The 19395-nt window shown below is 47.7% G+C and overlaps 1 long non-coding RNA gene across 1 annotated transcript in view; it reads right to left on the minus strand.

Moving 5' to 3' along the window:
- Positions 1–13247: 13247 nt before the first annotated feature.
- LOC147668886 (uncharacterized) overlaps positions 13248–19395 on the minus strand; it is a 76341-nt gene continuing 70193 nt past the window's right edge. The window contains exon 2 of the long non-coding RNA XR_015303790.1: positions 13248–14331. This is a non-coding gene — a long non-coding RNA (uncharacterized LOC147668886). The remainder of the gene's footprint in view (positions 14332–19395) is intronic.

The following is a 19395-nucleotide window of genomic DNA, read 5'->3' on the forward strand; positions in this document are numbered from 1 at the left end:
CAGGATTCAAGCAAGCCGGGCCGACGACGGCTGAAATGCCAGAAAACGGTCCCCGGAAGCTTGTTTCCTTCCCAGTATAAGAATTGGCTTGGTAGTTTGGTTTGCCCTGTTCCCATCATGCACTGGGACAGGAACAGACTAATTTGCATGTAGCCAGGTTCTGAGCTGGGATGGTGCAGTGAGCTAAAAAACGGTGATGGATCAAGCCCTGATCTTTGGACTGGGTAAGAGTGATCTGCTTAATTCAGACACTCTGTTCATCACCACCCCCTTTTCTGAATCGTACTGTTCCCATGAGGCACAGGGTCAGACTGATTTGCATATGGCCATGTCTGAACTGGGGTGGCAGAATGGGCTAAAGAACGGTGATGGATTAAACCCAGATCTGTTGACTCGGTGTGAGAGTTTGATTGGTTCAGATGCTCCGTCCATCACCACTCCCTTTTGTACCACTTTGTTTGCCATAAGTTGGCAGGGTATGCTCAGACGTGAGTCCCTTGCTCACTTTGCCACTGGATTCAAGCAAGCCGGGCTGAAGACGGCTGAAATGCCAGAAACCGGTCCTCTGAAGCTTGTTTCCGGTCCAGGGAAGGCATGGCTTGGCAGTTCGGGCTGGACTGTTCCCATGAGGCACAGGGTCAGACTGATTTGCATATGGCCATGTCTGAACTGGGGTGGCAGAGTGGGCTAAAGAATGGTGATGGATTAAACCCAGATCTGTTGACTGGGTGTGAGTGTTTGATTGGTTCAGATGCTCCGTCCATCACCACCCCCTTTTGTACCCCCCCTTTTGTACCACTTTGTTCGCCATAAGTTGGCAGGGTATGCTCAGACGTGAGTCCCTTGCTCACGTTGCCACTGGATTCAAGCAAGCCGGGCTGAAGATGGCTGAAATGTCAGGAACCGGTCCTCTGAAGCTTGTTTCCGGTCCAGGGAAGGCATGGCTTGGCAGTTCGGGCTGGACTGTTCCCATGAGGCACAGGGTCAGACTCATTTGCATATGGCCATGTCTGAACTTGGGACGGCCATACAGCCTTCACTTTAGTAATCTATCTCCATCATTTAAAAGAGACAAAACTTCAAACAATCAGGTTGCAGCACCCTTTAGAACCAAAGGGGCTTCTGTCTCAGATTTTCAGAGCACAAGTGTGAATATGTATTAGTACCAAAGAGAAGGTGAACCTCTCAGGGAAGGAAGGTGGGTCGCATGTGAATCTATTAAAAAAAAACAGCAATACCAGAGAACTACAGTTACAGGTAAGCAACTTATTTTCTTCTCCAGTATTGAATCTTTCATAGATGCACATGCCTGAATCAGATTAAACAGCAGGTATGAATGAACACTAGAATGTACTTGTAAGAAGATATCAATATACATCTATATGCAATGTGAAATATGCACAATAGATGAGCAGATGGCTGGATATCACTAACTACGATGACTCACCTTCACTGGAAGAGATGATGCAACACTTCCTGGCCCACTGCCGCCGCGCTGTGGACTGTGGAATCCAAGCCGCAGTGCTGCGTAAAGGTGTGTCCATTCTTCCAGGTCGCTGCTCTGCAAGTATCTTGGATAGACATACCGGCAAAGAACACTGTCAAAGTCGATATACTTATGGGAGAATGAGCTTGCACCTTAGTTTGTAACGGTGTGCCAGCTTTTTGATGACAAAACTGTATGGCGCTATTAATCCATCTTGCTATGCTTTTTTAGAGAGTGGATAACCTTCCTGGGAGCACTGTTTGCCACTAACAACTGTCTTGATTTGCGGAATTGCTTTGTCTCGTCAAGTTAAAACTTCAAACATCTCTTAACATCCCAGGAAGGTAATGTTATTTCTGCTACATTTTTTGGATCTGTAAAGACTGTCTTTAGGACTATCCGTTCATTTAAATGGAAGTCTGATGGAACCTTTGGAATGAATTTTGGGTTCGTTCACAGAATCACTCTATCGTTCTTGAACTGTGAAAAGGGTTCTTAAATAGTAAATGCTTGTATTTCACGTACACATCTTGCTGATGTCAGTGCCAGCAGGGGTGCTATTTTACCAGAAAGAAACCTAATTTCTGCTTCGTGTATAGGCTCAAATGGGCTCTTCATCAGTTGTGAGAGTCCTGTATCTAATTGCCAGAGAGAAGGAGAACGTTTCACTGGCGGGCAAACCCTACAGACCTTGAGGAAGTGTTGATGAGTCTGCTAGACCATAATGATGGTGATATCGATGATCTTATGAAGCAACGGAGGCATGAGTGAGACCCGTCTGTGCCAGATGGAGCAAGTACAGAAAAACTCTTCTGGTGTGGACGACACTGGGTGTGCACTTGACCGGAAGCACCAGATGCACAACCACTTCCATTTAAGACTAAGTCTTGTTTGTACTATTTGCTCTAGCTCTGGCCAAAATGTCTCTGCATTCTCTTGAGATGTTCAAGTGTGCAAACTCATTGAGCTCAGGGACCAGGCTGACAAGTTTAAGGATTCTGGGTCCGGTTAAAGCGCTTGGCCTTGGTTCATCTGCGGTAGATACGGAAGTGGTTGTAGTTGCATTGTTTGTCTCTCTGATAGGAGAAGTGCCTCTGTGAACCAGTGATAATGATAATGAAATTTATAAAGCGCACAACTACCAATAATGTTGTCTCGGCGCTTGGCCGTCTCGGAGCTATGGGTGCTTTCCTACAGGGTTCCTCCTTCATCTTTCTGAGAATCCTTGTGAGGAGACGAGTCGGAGGAAAAGTGCAGTCAAAGATTCCTGACCATTCTATTAAAATAAAACACATTCATTCACAAACTTGATTGTGGAGGCCAGCTTGCGCAGAATCGGCATTTCCAGTTTTGGGAGGTAGTACACGGGTCAAGATTTGGAATGTCCCATTGATGGAAAATTTCCTCTTGGACTTCCTAATTGTTCTCCGATTCATGGCAGGTGTTTTTCAATCTGCTTTGTGTGTTTGCTAGGACATTCTGTTTCCCAGGCACATGTTCCACTTTCATTATCATTATCTGGTGACTGATTGACCACCCTCATAGCTTCTTGGCTCTTGGGACAGTGCTTGTGATCTTGTGCCCCCTTCAGGTCCAAACTGGGAACCACAACCGGCCCTGGCAAAGTGCTCGCCCCCCTACCCACTCAGAGGGGGGGGGGGGGTTGGAGGTGCTGCCGAGCTCTTTGCTAGGGCCAGTTTTTGGCCGATTTTGGTACAGGGCCGATTTTGCAAAAACGGCCCCCAGGGGCCCAAAACCGACCCCCACCCTTGCGGCGCACCGGGGGATTGCCCGGTGCTCGCTATGGCCAGTCTGGGCCTGATCCCCTTGCTTGTTGAAATAGTGAATGGTCGTGGTGTTGTCTTCACAGATGTGCACTGCAGACCTTTTTTAAAAACAAGCATTTGCAATGCAATAGGTCTCGCATTAGGAAAGTTTGAGCTATTGGTATTGTAAATGACAAATTATTTATTTACTTGTTGGTTTTGAAAATAGCGAAATTAATAGCTTTGCTATTTACAATGCCAATAGTTTTAACTTTCGCAAATGTGAAACCTATAGCATTTGTAATGCAATATGTGTTGTATTTACGTGACTTAGATGTATTGATATTACAAATAAAAATGGCTTTTATTTTTGTAATACTTAACTAAACGTTATTGTAATTTATAATGGCAATAGCTTTTGTAAATGACTTTTCTGAAGATTATGTTCATTGTATTTTATTGTGACGAAAATCCAAGAACAGAAGTGAAATATTAACATTTTTTTGTGACATTTGTAATAAAGCTTGAAACATTGAGAGGACATATTTGAACCAGTTGTTGTTGAATAGTTGCACAGATTGATGCTGTGGTGGCGCAGAGTGATGTTGTGGTGGCGACGAGTGATGCTGTGGCGTTCAGTGATGCTGTGGTAGCGCATAGTGAGGTTGTGGTGCCCCTGAGTGATGCTGTGGTGGTGCTGAGTGATGCTATGGTGATGCGCTAGATAGAGGGAGGGTGATAGATAGAGGGAGGGCGATCGATAGAGGGAGGGCATTAGATAGATAGACAGATAGATAGAGTGATGGCGATAGATAGACAGATAACGTTATTTATGTTGCATTGAGTAGAGTGTAAGTATGAGGTGTGAAATTATATGGCACTGAGTGGTATTATGTGGAGTGTATTTACGTTGCATTGAGAAGAGTGTAGTTATGTGGCGTGTAATTATGTGGCACTGAGTGGTAATCTGGGGAGTGTATGTTGTATTCAGTAGAGTGTAATTTTGTGCAGTGTAATTATGTGGCACTGAGTGGTATTTGGAGTGTATGTTGCATTGAGTGCAGTGTTAGTATGTAGCATATAATTATGTGGCACTGTGTGGTATTATACGGAGTGTATTTATGTTGCATTGAGTAGAGTGTAATTATGTTGCATGTAGTTATGTGGCCTTGACTGGTATTATGAGGAGTGCATGTTGTATTTAGTAGAGTGTAATAGTGTGGCGTGTAATTATGTGGCACTGAGTGGTATTGTTCGGAGTGTATGTTGCATTGAGTGCAGTGTAATTATGTAGCATATAATTATGAGACACTGACTAATATTGTGTGGAGTGTGTGTTGCATTCAGTAGAGTGTAATTATGTAGTGTGTAATTATGTGGCACTGAGTGGTATTTGGAGTGTATGTGCATAGAGTGCAGTGTCATTATGTTGCATGTAACTATGTGACACTGAGTGATATTTGGAGTGTATGTTGCATTGAGTGCAGTGTAATTATGTGGTGTGTAATTATGTGGCACTGAGTGGTATTTGGAGTGTGTGTTGAATTGCATGCTATGTAATTATGTGGCATGTAATTATGTGGCACTGAGTGGTATTTGGAGTGTAGGTTGCATTGAGTGCAGTGAAATTATGTGGCGTGTAATTATGTGGCACTGAGTGGTATTTGGAGTGTATGTTGCATTGAATGCAGTGTAATTATGTGGCGTTTATTTATGTGACACTGAGTGGTATTTGGAATGTATGTTGCATTGATTGCAGTGTAATGATATGGCGTGTAATTATGTGGCACAGAGTGGTATTTGGAGTGTATGTGGCATTGAGTGCAGTGTAATTATGTGGTGTGTAATTATGTGGCACTGAGTGGAATTTGGAATGTATGTTGCATTGAGTGCTGTGTAATTATGTGGCGTGTAATTATGTGGCACTGAGTGGGATTTGGAGTGTATGTTTCATTGAGTGCAGTGTAATTATGTGGAGTGTAATTATGTGGTACTGAGTTGTATTTGGAGAGAATGTTGCATTGAGTGCAGTTTAATTATGTGGTGTGTAATTATGTGGCACTGAGTGGTATTGTGTGGAGTGTGTGTTGTATTCGGTAGAGTGAAATTGTGTGGCGTGGCTGGCTGGCTGGATGGATGATGGATGGATGAATGGACAGTGTAAGAGAGAGTTCATACAGTGACTGAGAGCTTGGGAAGGACAGAGGAAGAGAAAACGTGTAATAAAGAGGGACAGAAAAACAGAAGATGAGTTAGAAACAGAAGAAAGCGAGAGAGAACAGAGAGAGAGAGAGAGGGAATGCTGAAGAGGGACAGAGAGGGTGAACACATAAGATTGATTGATAGAGAATGAGGGGCAAAGAAAATGAGTGAAAAAGAAAGGATGAATGGAGAGAGGGGGAGATAACAAAGGCAAAGAATGAGAGAGACTTAGAAGGAAAAGAGGAGGAGTGAGAGAAAGAGAAAAATACTAGAGAATGGGAGAAACACAAGGCAAAGGGAGAGTATAATAGATCAGTCAGAGAACATCTTGTTAGGTCATAAAAGAAAGATTGTATAAGACAATGAAAAAGCGTAAAAGAGAGAGAGGGAAAGAGATAGGGGCATGGAGAGAAAGTAAAAGATATAACTGAAGAGATTTACATCCAAGTATCTGTCGGCCCTGAGACCCTTCCTTTGAAGGAAACAAGTTACACGTCCTCACCCACCCCCCCCTAAAACACGGGGAGACAGAGGTTTCCCGTGGAGTAGCCTTAGTGAGGTACTCCCCGAGTTTACTGAGAGGGAAGTGAAGCACGAGATTCACGAGGCTGGACATCAGCCCTGCTTTCATGAGTGCTTATGTTTTCACTCCTCTGTTTCCTGTTGCCACTGACCCATGTGCCCGATCCCAACCCCTGTCAAATTGCCTTCACATTCGAACATAGGCCAACTCTTAATACAAGGTTCATGATTAAAAAACTATTAATGTTAGGATGAGAAGTAAACAGTCGCAAATTGATCACTATGCATGGCTGACATTAGAGACACACAAACTTGAATACAAATTTATGTAGCCGCATATTTGCTCTCAACATATTACTTTTTTATCTATTCCTACATTCGAACAATTCTCCTTACCTATATGCAAAGAGCTGTGCGCGCCCTCTTTGGAGGTTTCAGATACCCTCCTATCGCCCGCCCCTTTCATTTGTGCTCCTTCGGGGATTCGGAAACGCTGCTTAACCTGGGTTTATACATGCAAGTCACACAGAAAAATCAATCATAAAGCAATAAAGAGGACTCCCGTTTTTCTCCCCTTGTAGGATCTTGTACAGCCTGACCACTTCTCACTCAGGCAATCCACTTTGCTTTGTAATGAAATTGCAGCTAGTTTTTATTTTCCATTTAATTGCATGATTCTCTTTTTTAACACGGTGTGGTGCAAGCTTCTGGCGCACACACACACAGAAGATGGTACAGCACATGTATCCTTCCGTCAAATACAGTAACAGGTGGTGTCCAGGGTAGAGGCAGGGATCAGAGATCTGAAGCCATCACAGGTATCTTCCAGATGTCTGTGTCCGCTATAACAAGCAGCCAGGCTCCGCTTCCTCCACACATTTTCTGTTGCTTTCTGATAAGGGCTAAGGGCACCACTATAGGCAAGCACTGGGAAGTTCTACACAATCTGTCTCCGGCTGCAACATGGGGACTTCGCTCCCATCTGACATAAATCTTTCCAGGGGTTATGAAGTGAGCTGAGACACGATGTTACCACTGAGTGATGCCCAAGAAAAAGAGCTGTTTAATCTAGCAAATGTAAAAGAAATATAGACACTGCGAAACCAACTGACTTCATTTCTGCTATAACTTTACATGTCTTCTTTGTTGAATATCACAGTTTCTCGCATATATTAGTTTTGAAATACAAACAGAAACAAGCGCAGGGTAGTCACAAGACTATATTTTATTGGCTTGGCCCGCATTTTTATGTTAAAAGCAGTAAAAAAAAAAATTCAATAACTTAATGAGCATTCGAAATCACCGCCGCAGCCCTGCTCCGTGTAAACCGGAAGTCAGGCACTTTTGGCCGAGACGGGGGCGGGGCCTGCAATCCAGCAGGAAGTTCCGCCCGCCGCCGCCGAGGAAGCAGTGAAGCCGTCCGACTCCTACCAGCGCTGCAGAGGAGACACGAAACACGCCGAAAGAGCCCGGTGAGTGGGAGGGGAGGGGGTCCAGGGCTAATGTGAAGGCCTGTGTGTATGCGTGTGTGCGTGCGTGTGTGTGTGTGCATGTGTGTGCGCATGCGTGACTGTGTGTGATTGAGAGAATGCGAGGCAGGGGATAGTGTGCCTGCGTGTGCATGCGCACGCCTGTGTGTGTGTGCGTGCATGCAGAGGGGTGGGGGCTGCCTGTGTCTGTGTGAGAGCCAGGGCTTGCACCGCGCATGCGCAGGTATCAGACGCGCGCTCCCGCGAGGAAAAACGCTCGTAACAGATTGGTGTCCTCATTCCCAACTCATTCCCCATACGGGCTACAAAAGGTCTGAAGCAGACACTCTCAATGCTCACGCATTGAGAGTAAGGTCTGCTCGACCTAATGAAGCAGACACTCTCAATGCTCACGCATTGAGAGTAAGGTCTGCTCGACCTAAAAAGGAGTGTTGAATATGGCCTATCTTAGGGGAATTTACCACCAAACCTTTCGCTTGTCCCTCCCAGTTTTTGACAACTATCTCCTTATGAACTTAGGAATTTGGGCACCTTCTCACTTTACTGAAGAGTTAGGGTTCATGCGCCTGCCTTGCCTGCAGTGGGCAGTGTGTGACCTGTAAACAGGTACACACCAAATACCTGGGACAGGTATGGCACTGACTAGTAGTGGGATGCAGCACTGAGTGTGCCACCCACCAGATAGTCTGTCATCCCTGGATTGGGCCAGCCAGTGGAGGCCTGTGGGGTGCCATTGAGCCCCTGCCTAGGTTGGAATCACTTACGCCTCAGGCAAACTTGATTGGGTTGTCCCATACCATGAGGGACTCCCACTCTCAGGGAAGCCCTGATGGGTGCGGGGAAAGGGTGGTAGGCTGAAGGCCAGATAGTGAGGAACCCCCCACCTGGGGCTTCTCCAGCCGTAGAGTTTGGCTCTTCCCTTGGGATATTCCTGGGGTGTTGCAGATTCTCGAGTGGCCTCAGTGCCCTGAGCATATTTTATTGTTATGACAAACTGGAAGTATGTGTGTCTTCCTTCACAGGCTAGGAAGGGGCACTGACACAGTGTTCAGAAACATGGGCCGGTCTTCCAAAGCAGACCTGATAGTGTGCACTTGTACTTTGTTGGTGTTAACTATGCGTCCAGCCTGCCATTACAGTGCGGGGGTGGTCACATTGGCCCTTATGCTGTTTTGAATACATGTCCAGCCTGCTGTGGCAGACTGGAGGATGTGCCCTGGCACCTATAGAATTGTGGATAGGAGGCCCATCTGCCATAGCAGGCTGGTGAGTGCATACATGCATCCTCAGTGTTCTGATACCTGCTGTAGCAGGCCTTTGTCTGCACGCTCGCACCCATGGTGCTAGTGGCAATGTGCCTGGCCCACCATCACAGGCCAGGTGTGCACAATCACACCTGTAAGGCTGTTGACTCAAGTCCTGCTGGCCCAGGTAGCGTGCTGTGCCATCACAGACCTGTGGGTGCACACTGAAATCTATTGTGATTAAACTCATGAGCCGCCTGCCAGGCAGGCCACTGTATGTGCGCACCAGCACCTATGGAGCCCATGATTGAGTGTATTAACCTCTGCCATCGCAGGTTAATACGTGAGCATGGACACATGTACTAATTGAACATGTGTCCAGTCTGCTGTTGCACCCCTGATGCTGGGGACTATCTGTCCAACCTGCCATTGCAGGTCAGTGTGTGCAATAACTCACATGCGAACAGGTAGAGAGGAATACCTGTGCGTGTTATCACTACCTGGGAGGCTTGCTCTTCCCATAGGTTAATATGGGGAAGTGGTTAACACAACTTCGGGATGCAATAGTGGATTGCATTGGAGTAGCCTCATTATGTTTCCTTTCAATGGATTCGCTTTGTCAAATCCTTTCCAGTGGTAAAGTTTTTTTGGGCATAACTCCCTTAGAAATGGCACTATTAGATTATGGACATTTCTATGCTCTAAGAGTCTCGTGCGCCATGGTGCCTAGCTCCAGTGGACCCAAGAGGTCAGGGAGCACATCTGTTCATTCTCCATGCAGCGGTCATAAACCATAGGCACCCCACAACAACTTCAGGCCTCTGCTATTTGAGGGCCAAATGGGATACATTGGAGAGAGGTCTTGACATTTAGCCTCCAGGGGCCGGATCATGGCCCCACTAATGATTAGGATCTGCTTTCCTCTTCCCCATGGAAGAGGGCCTACAATTTATTTAGGGGAGACATCTGTGGTTCAAAGGGAAACCCCTTGAACCACCCCTGAACTTCAAAGACACACAACAGTATATCTAATGGTGCCATTCTTCAGCAAATGGGGAGATATGCTTGTGGGGATCCTGGTCCGGAAAACCCGGGCTGTGTGGTGCACACTGCCAGGGGACTCTGTCTGCCCATGAAGGGGACCGTGCTCTCTCTGAAAGTGGCTTTCCTTGGCCACAGGCCTGCTGAAGTGTAGTGCCCTGAAGTGTGCTCTCCAAGGATCCGACGGTGGGACTCCTGTTCTCCCAGAGATATCAAACACCTCCCACAAGGGACCCCCAACATCTACCTGTGACATTTGGAGAGCTGTGTTTTCAAAGAAGGGAGACAGTGAGAGGGCGAGTTTTCCACTCACAGAGAGAGTGGTAGGTCCAGCTAGGTGTTCGCCCAAAATGGTATGAAAGACAAGAAGTATCAGGCTGTTCCTATTAGGAGGGGGGGTTTGGTGTTGGTGACACCCGTGCGTAGTGGTGGAACACGTGGGTATCCAATTTGTTGGATATAATGGCCTCACACACCATTGCAGGTGTCATGCTTCATCATCGGCAATGCTCCTCGTTGGGTCGGCGGTGCAATACCCAACGGGCAACACCTTAAAGAGGGGCTCTTTGGCGGAGATCTTTTGCCAACTGCCGTATGGGTGAAGTGTGGGTGAGGGGCCAGTGCTATGTAGACGTTAATGGGGGTTAAAATTGGGGTAAAGGGTACCAGGATCAGGTTTATTCTAGCGGTCCCTTACTCCAAGTTAAAATAGAGTGTAGAATAGACTCGGAGGGAAATAATGCTCCCTGGTGCGAGTCTAGACTAGTGAATACATTAATAGGTCGACATGTTTCGCACTGGATGCCTACTGACAAGCGATTCTTCAGGACCGTGTATAAATAAATAGTATGTGCTATTTCAAACTGTCTACAGAGAGCCTTTACTTTGCTACAGAACAGTATTCCAATGTCTGTAAAGGGTCAAAAGTACCTGTGTTGTGCTGTAATTGCCTATCAGAGTAGATGTGAGCTACAACAACAGCACCCGGCAGGTCGAGTTCTGGGTTCAACCTCTTAATTTTCAGGTTTGAAAGTCCTGTGTCTCCTCATGTAGACCTACCCCTCTCTGCCGGGTCCGGGAAGGCCTGCTGAAGTGTAGTGCCCTGAAGTGTGCTCTCCAAGGATCCGACTGTGGGCCTCCTCTTCTCCCACAGATATCAAACACCGCCCACGAGGGAGCCCCAACATCTACCTGTGACATTTGGAGAGCTGTGCCTTCATCCGCTAATGAATCCCAACTGGTAGCGCGGTGTGAGCATGGAACGAAGACTTGTGTCAGGCGACTGGATTGTCTAGTGCGGAACAGCAGAAATCTTGCCCATTTCTAAAACATGTGGTTCCTGCACTGCAGGTACCCTGACACTCATAAGCGCATAGTTGGAGGTGAGCAGATCCACCGGTTGCCAGACCTCGCGTGGCCAATTTCGTCGATCGTGCCGCATCTCTCTCATGCAACACACCGACTGCATACACATGTCGTGTGGTGTCCGATTCACAGGGTGCGACCCTATGAGGTGGGGTGTATTCATAGTAGTTCCCCATTCTACATCATGTGGATCTGCTGAACTTGCACCCTTGTGTGTGTGTGACTGGACTGGTCTGGTGCAACCTGTATCATTGTGCATCAGTCATCGGCTGTTGCCTTTTGACTCTCAGTGTAGCATACCAACTGCCCTCTCCACACGAGGCCCCTCCCGAAGACATCTTGGTGCCAGGTAATACTGAGAGGCTGATTGACTGGGTTGAAGGAACGCTTCCTAGACCATCGCATGCGGGTCCACAGACTGCGTGACTCCACTGGGCTTTGAGACCCATGTGTGAACTTCCCGAGTGGTTGCTAAACTTCCTTTGTTTAAGTCTACCTCCTACTTAAAGGTTGCTACATATCTCCACCAGCTTCCAGAGGACCCAGACTAAGTGTGACTTTGTCCATGTGCAGCCTAGCGTCCGGGAGGCAGGGTTGGTTATCTTCCATCTGGGGGTGTAGGATAATCGGCGTGAACTAAAGGGTGGAGGGAGGCAGGGGGTAAGGAGTCTGCAGGGTGTTTATTCATTGACCTACTGGGTACTAGTGGCACTAAGGGCATGTGTGTGTGCCACATGCCACTTTGAAAAATGCAAGAATGTGCATTGTTAAAAGAAATCGCAAATTACCACCAACCTGTAGTTGGTGGTGATTTTGCGATTCCTTATGCCATATTCACACAACTTGGGTGCTACATACATTCCGTTTAAGGAATCGCAATTTGCGATTCCTTAAATGCTTTTGCAAAATAAGGAATCGCAAATTCTGCGATTCCTTAATTTGTGAGACAGTTGTGCTCTCATACATAGCACTTTGCAACTTGCGATCCCAAACGCTGAAATTCAGCACATTTCGGCGTTTGCGATCGTAAAATTGCCTTCATACATATGACCATGGGTGACTAGGGTGATACCTTGATTGGAGATGTATGCTCCGGCATCAAAGATATGGTTTTTCCCATTTATTTTGTTTTTTCGTTTGTTTACAATGTCCTCATCGATGGCAGTCTGACCGGCACTGTGGATGAAAACGATTTGACCGTCCACTGTTACAATCCTTTACCTTGTGAAATGGGTAGAGGCAGTGTATGCAGTACTTGTGTTGGTCCTCAGAATTCAGACTCTTCTTCCCACAGGTTCTACAATGTCTGAAAAGATTTCTTTTATCCTGTTCTAACATTGTATAGTCAGATTTGAAGCAGATGGGAACTGGGATAGATAGATAGATAGATAGATAGATAGATAGATAGATAGATAGATAGATAGATAGATAGATAGATAGATAGATAGATAGATAGATAGATAGATAGATAGATAGATAGAGGGCAATAGATAGAATCCCACTGAAGATTCAATAGTAGGTTGATCAACCATTAATTAATACATAGGTAGAGGGTGCTGCAACCTGATTCGTTGAAGTTTAGTCTCTTTTAAATGATGGAGATAGGTTACTAAAGAGAAGGCGTTATGGCCTTCCAAGCTATGTTTAAAATTACACTGCTTTTCTAGAGGTACTGTGTGACTCCCACTTCGACACCGTGGAATGATTCAAGCATGTGAATCTATGAAAGATCCAATAGTAGAGAATTTCTCCTTTCAAAGAAGGTTAATATCAGGTTACAAAATATAATAAATGTTTCACACAATATCTTTCAGAAAACTTGCAGAAGTATAACATCCTCCATTATAACAATATCACGTTTATCGACTCTGAGTCAGTTCAATAATTTGTAATCAAATCAGCGCCCACAACCCAAGATTCTAAAATGTATATGCATTTTTCCCAAGAAAAACATCGTTTAACATTTTAAAGTAACTCATGTCTCCAAAAGCCTGTCAACTTGTTTGTCTTTCAATATTTTAATGTCCCACATTACATTTGAAAAAGTTCCTTACATCACTCCCAACTTCGTAATTTAAATGCATTTGATCGGGAAGGATTTTTTTTCTTCAATAAAAGCAGCTCTTTCAGGTTTGCAATCAAAATATATTTTACTAAGAGACTTCTGGGTAAAGTGCATTTCCAATACATTTAGGAAACAAAAGTTATTCTGGAATTTGAAAACAAATCAGAATCCGTACATTCTTGGTGCGCTGTAGAATCTTCCTGTGGGCAGTATAGCCGGTCTGTGAGGAATCCCTTGAATCAAGAGAAAACTATAAAAAGGCACAATTCAAGAGGCATGAGGATAAAAAGAAAACTATTACAAAAAATAAAATCAATGTGTCACTTCTTATGACAACAAATAAATATTAAATGCATTCTTCAATCTAGACAAAAATATTGACAACTTGACACTTCAATTTTCCATTTTAAAAAAGCCTTAAATTAGTGAAATCTTGTATTTTTTCGTAAAGCAGCTAACCAAAAACAACAAATCTCTGGCAGCATAGTCTGCATAAATAGTTCTGGAATCTGTACTGCATAGCGTTGGTCAGGATCCCTGCACCTTGCATTGGTTGTTCCGCAGTTTTGTGCAGAGGGATTGTTTTGTGTGCAGTCATTCTTTTGCTGGGTTGCTGCAGAAAGGTCCCTGCAGACTTTTTTTGGTTTGCTGTATAGTTTTTTGTTTATTTTTTTGCTGTCCACATGTTATTGCCTGTCTTCATTTTGGTTCCCTTCAAAAAACTTGGGGCTCTCGGGGAGCCCCGCCCGAACCTTCCTCTTTTCCTTAAAGCGTCCAGAGCGGGAGATTTTGAGGTTCCTGCGGCCTGTCTTTTCACTGAACAGATTGTCTGCCTGGGCATCGCCACCCTGGCCTGGCTGGGGGTTTGGTGGCTGGTTCTCGCGAGACCTGGGGGTTGAGCCTTGGCCTGTCCCACCACCCACAGCCACGCCTCCACCAGTGCCAGGAAAAGTCCTCTCTGTGCTTGGGGGTGCGTGGTCCAGTGACCCTCCACTGGGATACACCGCCGCCTCCTTGGGTTTCTTCCTGACAGTCAAGGCCTTCCACCAGCCTGGGTTCCCGCCCTTTGCGGTCGCGCTGTCGGCCATCTTTGAAGGTGTTTGGTGTCAGCCTCACACAGTAGGGATAGGGAAGCCGGCTCTCCTCACACCTGCAGCACCAAACAAAACAAAAAACAATAGATTAATACCAGATAACAGGAGACAGATCTAACAGTTGAAAGAGTCCCTTACTTACTTACTTACAGAAATGCGTTCTTAATAAAGTTTCACATAGCTTTTCACATCAAGAAAGTAAGCTAATCAGAAATGGAACCAGATTGCAGAAACAGGAAGAGATTCCTATGGCCCTCAAACCCGCACAGTTTTGGCCCTGGTTTTACCTGTAATTAAATGTATCAATGCGCCCAGCAATCGTATGCGGTGCCCACTGTGGCTTAGTATTGGATGGCAGTATCGGTTACCAATGCAGGGTATCAAGCCAGGCACATTTACTCTATGTAAACATAGCACACCAGCCCCACCTGGAGTACCTTACTTCTGAGTCAACAGTTTCTTCAGCTATTCCCTCCTGAGGGAAAGTACCAATCGCGCCTGGAGATCAGGTTGGCGCTGGACATGGGCAGTGTGGGCCGCTGCCCAGGGCCCCACAGTCAGCCCTCCAACTTGGGGTCTCACACCAATGTGACACAGTCAGGGCACGGCATGAAAGGGGCCACCTTGCAAGTGCGCCACCTTAGGTGCCCCCCCACCCCCCCTGGCGTCACTGCTATGATGCAGCGAGGCGAACCCAGGGGTGGGGGCAGTCCCAGTTGCAAGAAGGCACATTCCTCAGTTTTGTCCTGCAGTTAGGCCTCCTCCCCCACCCACGCAAAGGCACAGTGGCATGGCTACTGCCCAGCTGTTTAGCTCCCTTGCAGTGTTAACCCTCTCTGGAGATAAGCAATCCTCACACCTACAGCCCTATATGGGCTGTTAAGAGGCGCTTGTAGGTGTCTGAGAGGGGCGGGCTGCAGCTTCAGGAGCCGGGGCATCTCTTGGGATGCAGATAGCCCTGAATGGGTCAAGTCTATGCAAATTAGAGGGGCCTCACACATTTCCCTTCTGCCCAGGGCCCCAAAAACCAGAGGACGGGCCATGCTGGAGATGCTCCCCGACCCTGTGAGGGTAGATTGTACAAGCCAAGAACAGTTAAATCAGGGCCCCTTTATGCATTACGGAGTCCAAGCCTATGTACCTTATTTGTGAGGTGACCTCATTTTTAGGGGCACATGTACAACAAGCTCACTACTAAAGCCCACCTAATAGACCTTGTTACACAGATGATGAGAGAGGCAGGCTTCATACATTGTGTATATTCTATGCTGCAGATAAAAATGAAAAATCCCCCACTGATGCTGCATGAGTGGACCAGAAGAAAAGTTTGTTGCATGCACTATAAAGTAACCAGAATTATCACTAGGTTCTCGTCGCACAACCGTTCAGTACATTCTGCGAACACTCGCTTTCACTCACAATTTTGTCAGCAAAGGAAAATTGTCATAGAGCCAGAGGTGAGGCGATGTGCGCAGGATCATACAGCTTCAAGGGTCAAGTAGGGCCAGTTGGGATTTGAACCCAAGATTACCCGGATCCAAAGTCCACAGTTTCAGACCCAAGCCTAGTTACACATAGGTCCAAGGGTTTGTGTATTCGCGCTTTCTAGAACTAAATAAGTGCTTCGTGGATTTTAAGCTCTCGTCTTTGACTCTACACCTATATGTAAAGTTATTGTCCACCCCCCCCCCCCTAGAAATGTGTGCTCTTCAGCCTCCAGAGGGTCAGGTAGAGGACTGATCTCATGCAAGAGTTGGGAATGGGGGGTACTCTGGCTTTAGGCCTGACCTCCCAGGTCTGGGCCGCCATGTTCTTGCACTTGCCCTAGGATGAGTGAGCTGGGAGGTAGCTGAGCAGAAATGGCCCTGGCTGGAAAGCAATGAGGGGGTCGTTTCTGCAGATACCTAAGTTCTTACACCAGTATGGGGCAGAAACCTTATGGCTGATGCAGAGAACGTTGAGCTTCATCTGTGATGTGACTGAAAGTCAGTGGAATTTTAGACAATTTCATTTTTTAGATGAGGACCAGCCCTACTGTTTGGTTTTGGATTTCTGGAGATTCTCAAGTTTAAGTTTATTGTTTAGTTAATTAAAACCTTAACAATTATGGCAAAACATAAAATAGGTCATAGGGTAATTCATAAAATAAAACAAATAACTTAACTTCACATTAAGCAAACATTATCTTTTGAGGTAAATGGACCAATGCAAGAATGTATTATCAAAAGACAAATACATGAAGATTCTCAATTAAAAGCAATTGTTAGCCTGAAGTAATGGATATTGCAATAACCCAATGCCACCCTGGCTCAGAAGTTAGGAAACTGAACCACACAGTTCTTGAAAGATCGGTAATCTTTTACAGAATAATATCTACTATCGTACATGAATGATTCATTCAAGGGGGGGCGTGGCTTGGATGCCGAGGAGGTAGGCAGCGTGAGCTCGGAGCTCCGTGCCCGATCCCGGAAAATATCCTGAAAATTCATTCGAACCCCGAGATAAAGGACATTATCCGGCACTGGACGGTACTGCGGAGGGTCCGGGACCCGCGGAAGACGACACCGAGCCTTCCCGCAGCAGTAACTTAACTTCGAAAGCTGAACTCGGCCGAGAAGTCGCGGACCCCAAAATGGCGGCGATGGCATGAGATCGCTTGTGACGGAGACATCTGCCCGGAGACCCACTGAAGACCGCTCCCGGACACGCTAGAGGTGCTGGCGGCCGCGTCGCGCCTCTCCCCAGGTGTCGGTAGAACTTTGGTTGAGGACCGTCTCCTGATTGGGGCGACAACGGTGCGACAGTGACTCGGAGACGAGAACCCCGGAACTCAGGCGCAACTGGCGCTGGCCGGGCCACGACCGCTCGGTGCTTCCTGCCACTTGGTGACATTTCTGGACCTGAGCACCCGGCCGGAGGACGGTGCCCGGCGACGCTCGGAGGGCGACCAGGAACATATTTGAGGACCACCGCCCGTCCCGGCCCAGATGGGGAAACCGAAGGGGAAGGGGGATGGCGCGACCGACACTGAGGCGGCGGAAGGAGCAGAGAGAGACCAGGCGGCGTTACAGCGGATGCAGGATCGCATCCTGGAAGCCATCGCCACCACAAAAGATGCCCTACAGCAAGATATAGCTCAGGTGGCAACGGGCTTGGGCCTCCTGAAGGCCGACCACGACAAACTTAAGGACAGGGTGAAATCCGTGGAGACCACGGTTAAGGACTTAGCCCCGGCCCAGGCAACGGTGAAGGCCCAGATGGCCGACGTGATGGACCGTCTGAAGGTACTGGAAAGGAGGGCCGAGGATGCAGAAAACAGGAACAGGCGCAACAACGTACGCCTAGTGGGCCTGCCGGAGAAAATTGAAGGCGACGACATGGTGGGCTACTTGGATAACTGGCTGCGGACGGAGGTGGCACCTGAAGGCCTGTCCCCCTTCTTCTCCCTGGAGCGGGCACATAGAGTTCCGGCGCGTCCACCAGCCTTGGGCCTTCCTCCTCGCCCGGTGGTGTTCAAGTTGCTCCATTACCGGGACAGAGACTGGCTTTTACAGAGGGCGAGAGAGGCAGGGCCCTTTCAAGTGGACAACAACAGAGTCACCATGTTCCCGGACTACACGTTTGAGACTCAGCGACTTCGGGCAAACTTCTTGTCCCTCAAGCACGAGCTCCGCCAGGAAGGCATCAAGTACTCCCTGTTGTTTCCAGCCAAGCTAAGAGTGGTGGTGGACGAAAAGTCTTTATTCTTTGCGACTTCCGCGGATGCATGGGACTGGTGGGATACTTATAAGGCAGGAACGGACGGTGCTAAGGCCAGGGAGGAAGAGGCCAAGATGGAAAAGCCGATCAGACAGTCCCAACGGATCAGAAAGAATCGCAAGAGGACCGGGAAACCCTCGATGTCGCAGACGGAGGCGGAGAGGCAGGCGGCCCTACAGGCGGTGGTGGACTTATCTAGAGCCGCCAGGACTCAGTCTGGGAAGGGCACGGATTCGGAGGCCCCGGGAACGGGCTCAGAGACAGGACAATCGGAATTTGGTGGAGCCCGGGGCCCTATTGTGACGCCGCAGACCTCGGGAGAGATACTGGAGGCGTGTTGAACTGGTTTGGCGGAATGGACTCGTTGGTTGGACACCGGGGCGATGGACCCGCAGCAGTGGAAAAACATTGATTGAGGTTTTGGGGATCTGTAATGTGGGGATTGTGGGGTGGAGCGCGCGGGGCTGATTTGTTGGAGGTTTTATAGCATTGAGCCGCGCCTTACTGGCCCCTAAGGTCATCGCAGTGGGGACTGCGAATATTACCACCTTTCCTTGAGGGGTGATCGGGAGTGTTGGTTTGGATGGGGGTACTTCCAGTTGCGGGGGGGCCTGTCCTGGGGGGGTGGGAGTTGCGAGCAGTTGGGGTTGCTCAAGGGGTTGTAGTTGTTGGAGGGGTTTGGCTTCCTGTTTGGAGAGGGTGGGGGGGAGGGTTCGTGGTCGCGGGACTTAGGCGAACACTGTTCTTTGTTGTATGGTCCGGTTGTGTAGGGGGGAATGGCTAGTACTGGAGCGTTGAAATGTGTGACCTGGAATGTGCGGGGCATGCAGTCCATGACGCGCAGACATAAGGTTCAGGCGTACCTCAAGCGTAGGGGGGTTCACATAGCGTTCCTGCAGGAGACGCACCTGAATAAGCAGGAAGGGGCGGCTCTACAAAGGCGCTGGAGGGGGCAGTTATTCTACACGACATTTTCAGCATTTGCGAGGGGGACATTGATTTGGATACGGGCGGGGGTCCCCTTCCAAGTCTCGAAGTCATCGATAGACCCAGAGGGCAGATATGTGGCGGTGGAAGGAAGGCTGAGAGGCAGGATGATATCGCTCTGCAATGTGTATGCTCCTAATGTAGACCTGCCCGCTTTCTTGTCTAGCGTCTCGGGCAAATTGGCGGGATACTTGGCGGGGCCGGTCCTCCTGGGGGGGGACTTCAACTCGGTTGAGGATGTGCTACTAGATAGATCCCATCCCCCGCTACGCGCGTCCCCAGCACATAGGATCGCCAAGCGTAGATTAGAATGGCAGGAGAGCTGGGCCCTCACGGATGCATGGAGGGCGTTGCACCCCACCACTAGGGATTAC

The sequence above is a fragment of the Lissotriton vulgaris genome, unplaced genomic scaffold (genome assembly GCF_964263255.1).
Source record: "Lissotriton vulgaris unplaced genomic scaffold, aLisVul1.2 SCAFFOLD_1467, whole genome shotgun sequence".
NCBI classification, from domain to species: domain Eukaryota; kingdom Metazoa; phylum Chordata; class Amphibia; order Caudata; family Salamandridae; genus Lissotriton; species Lissotriton vulgaris.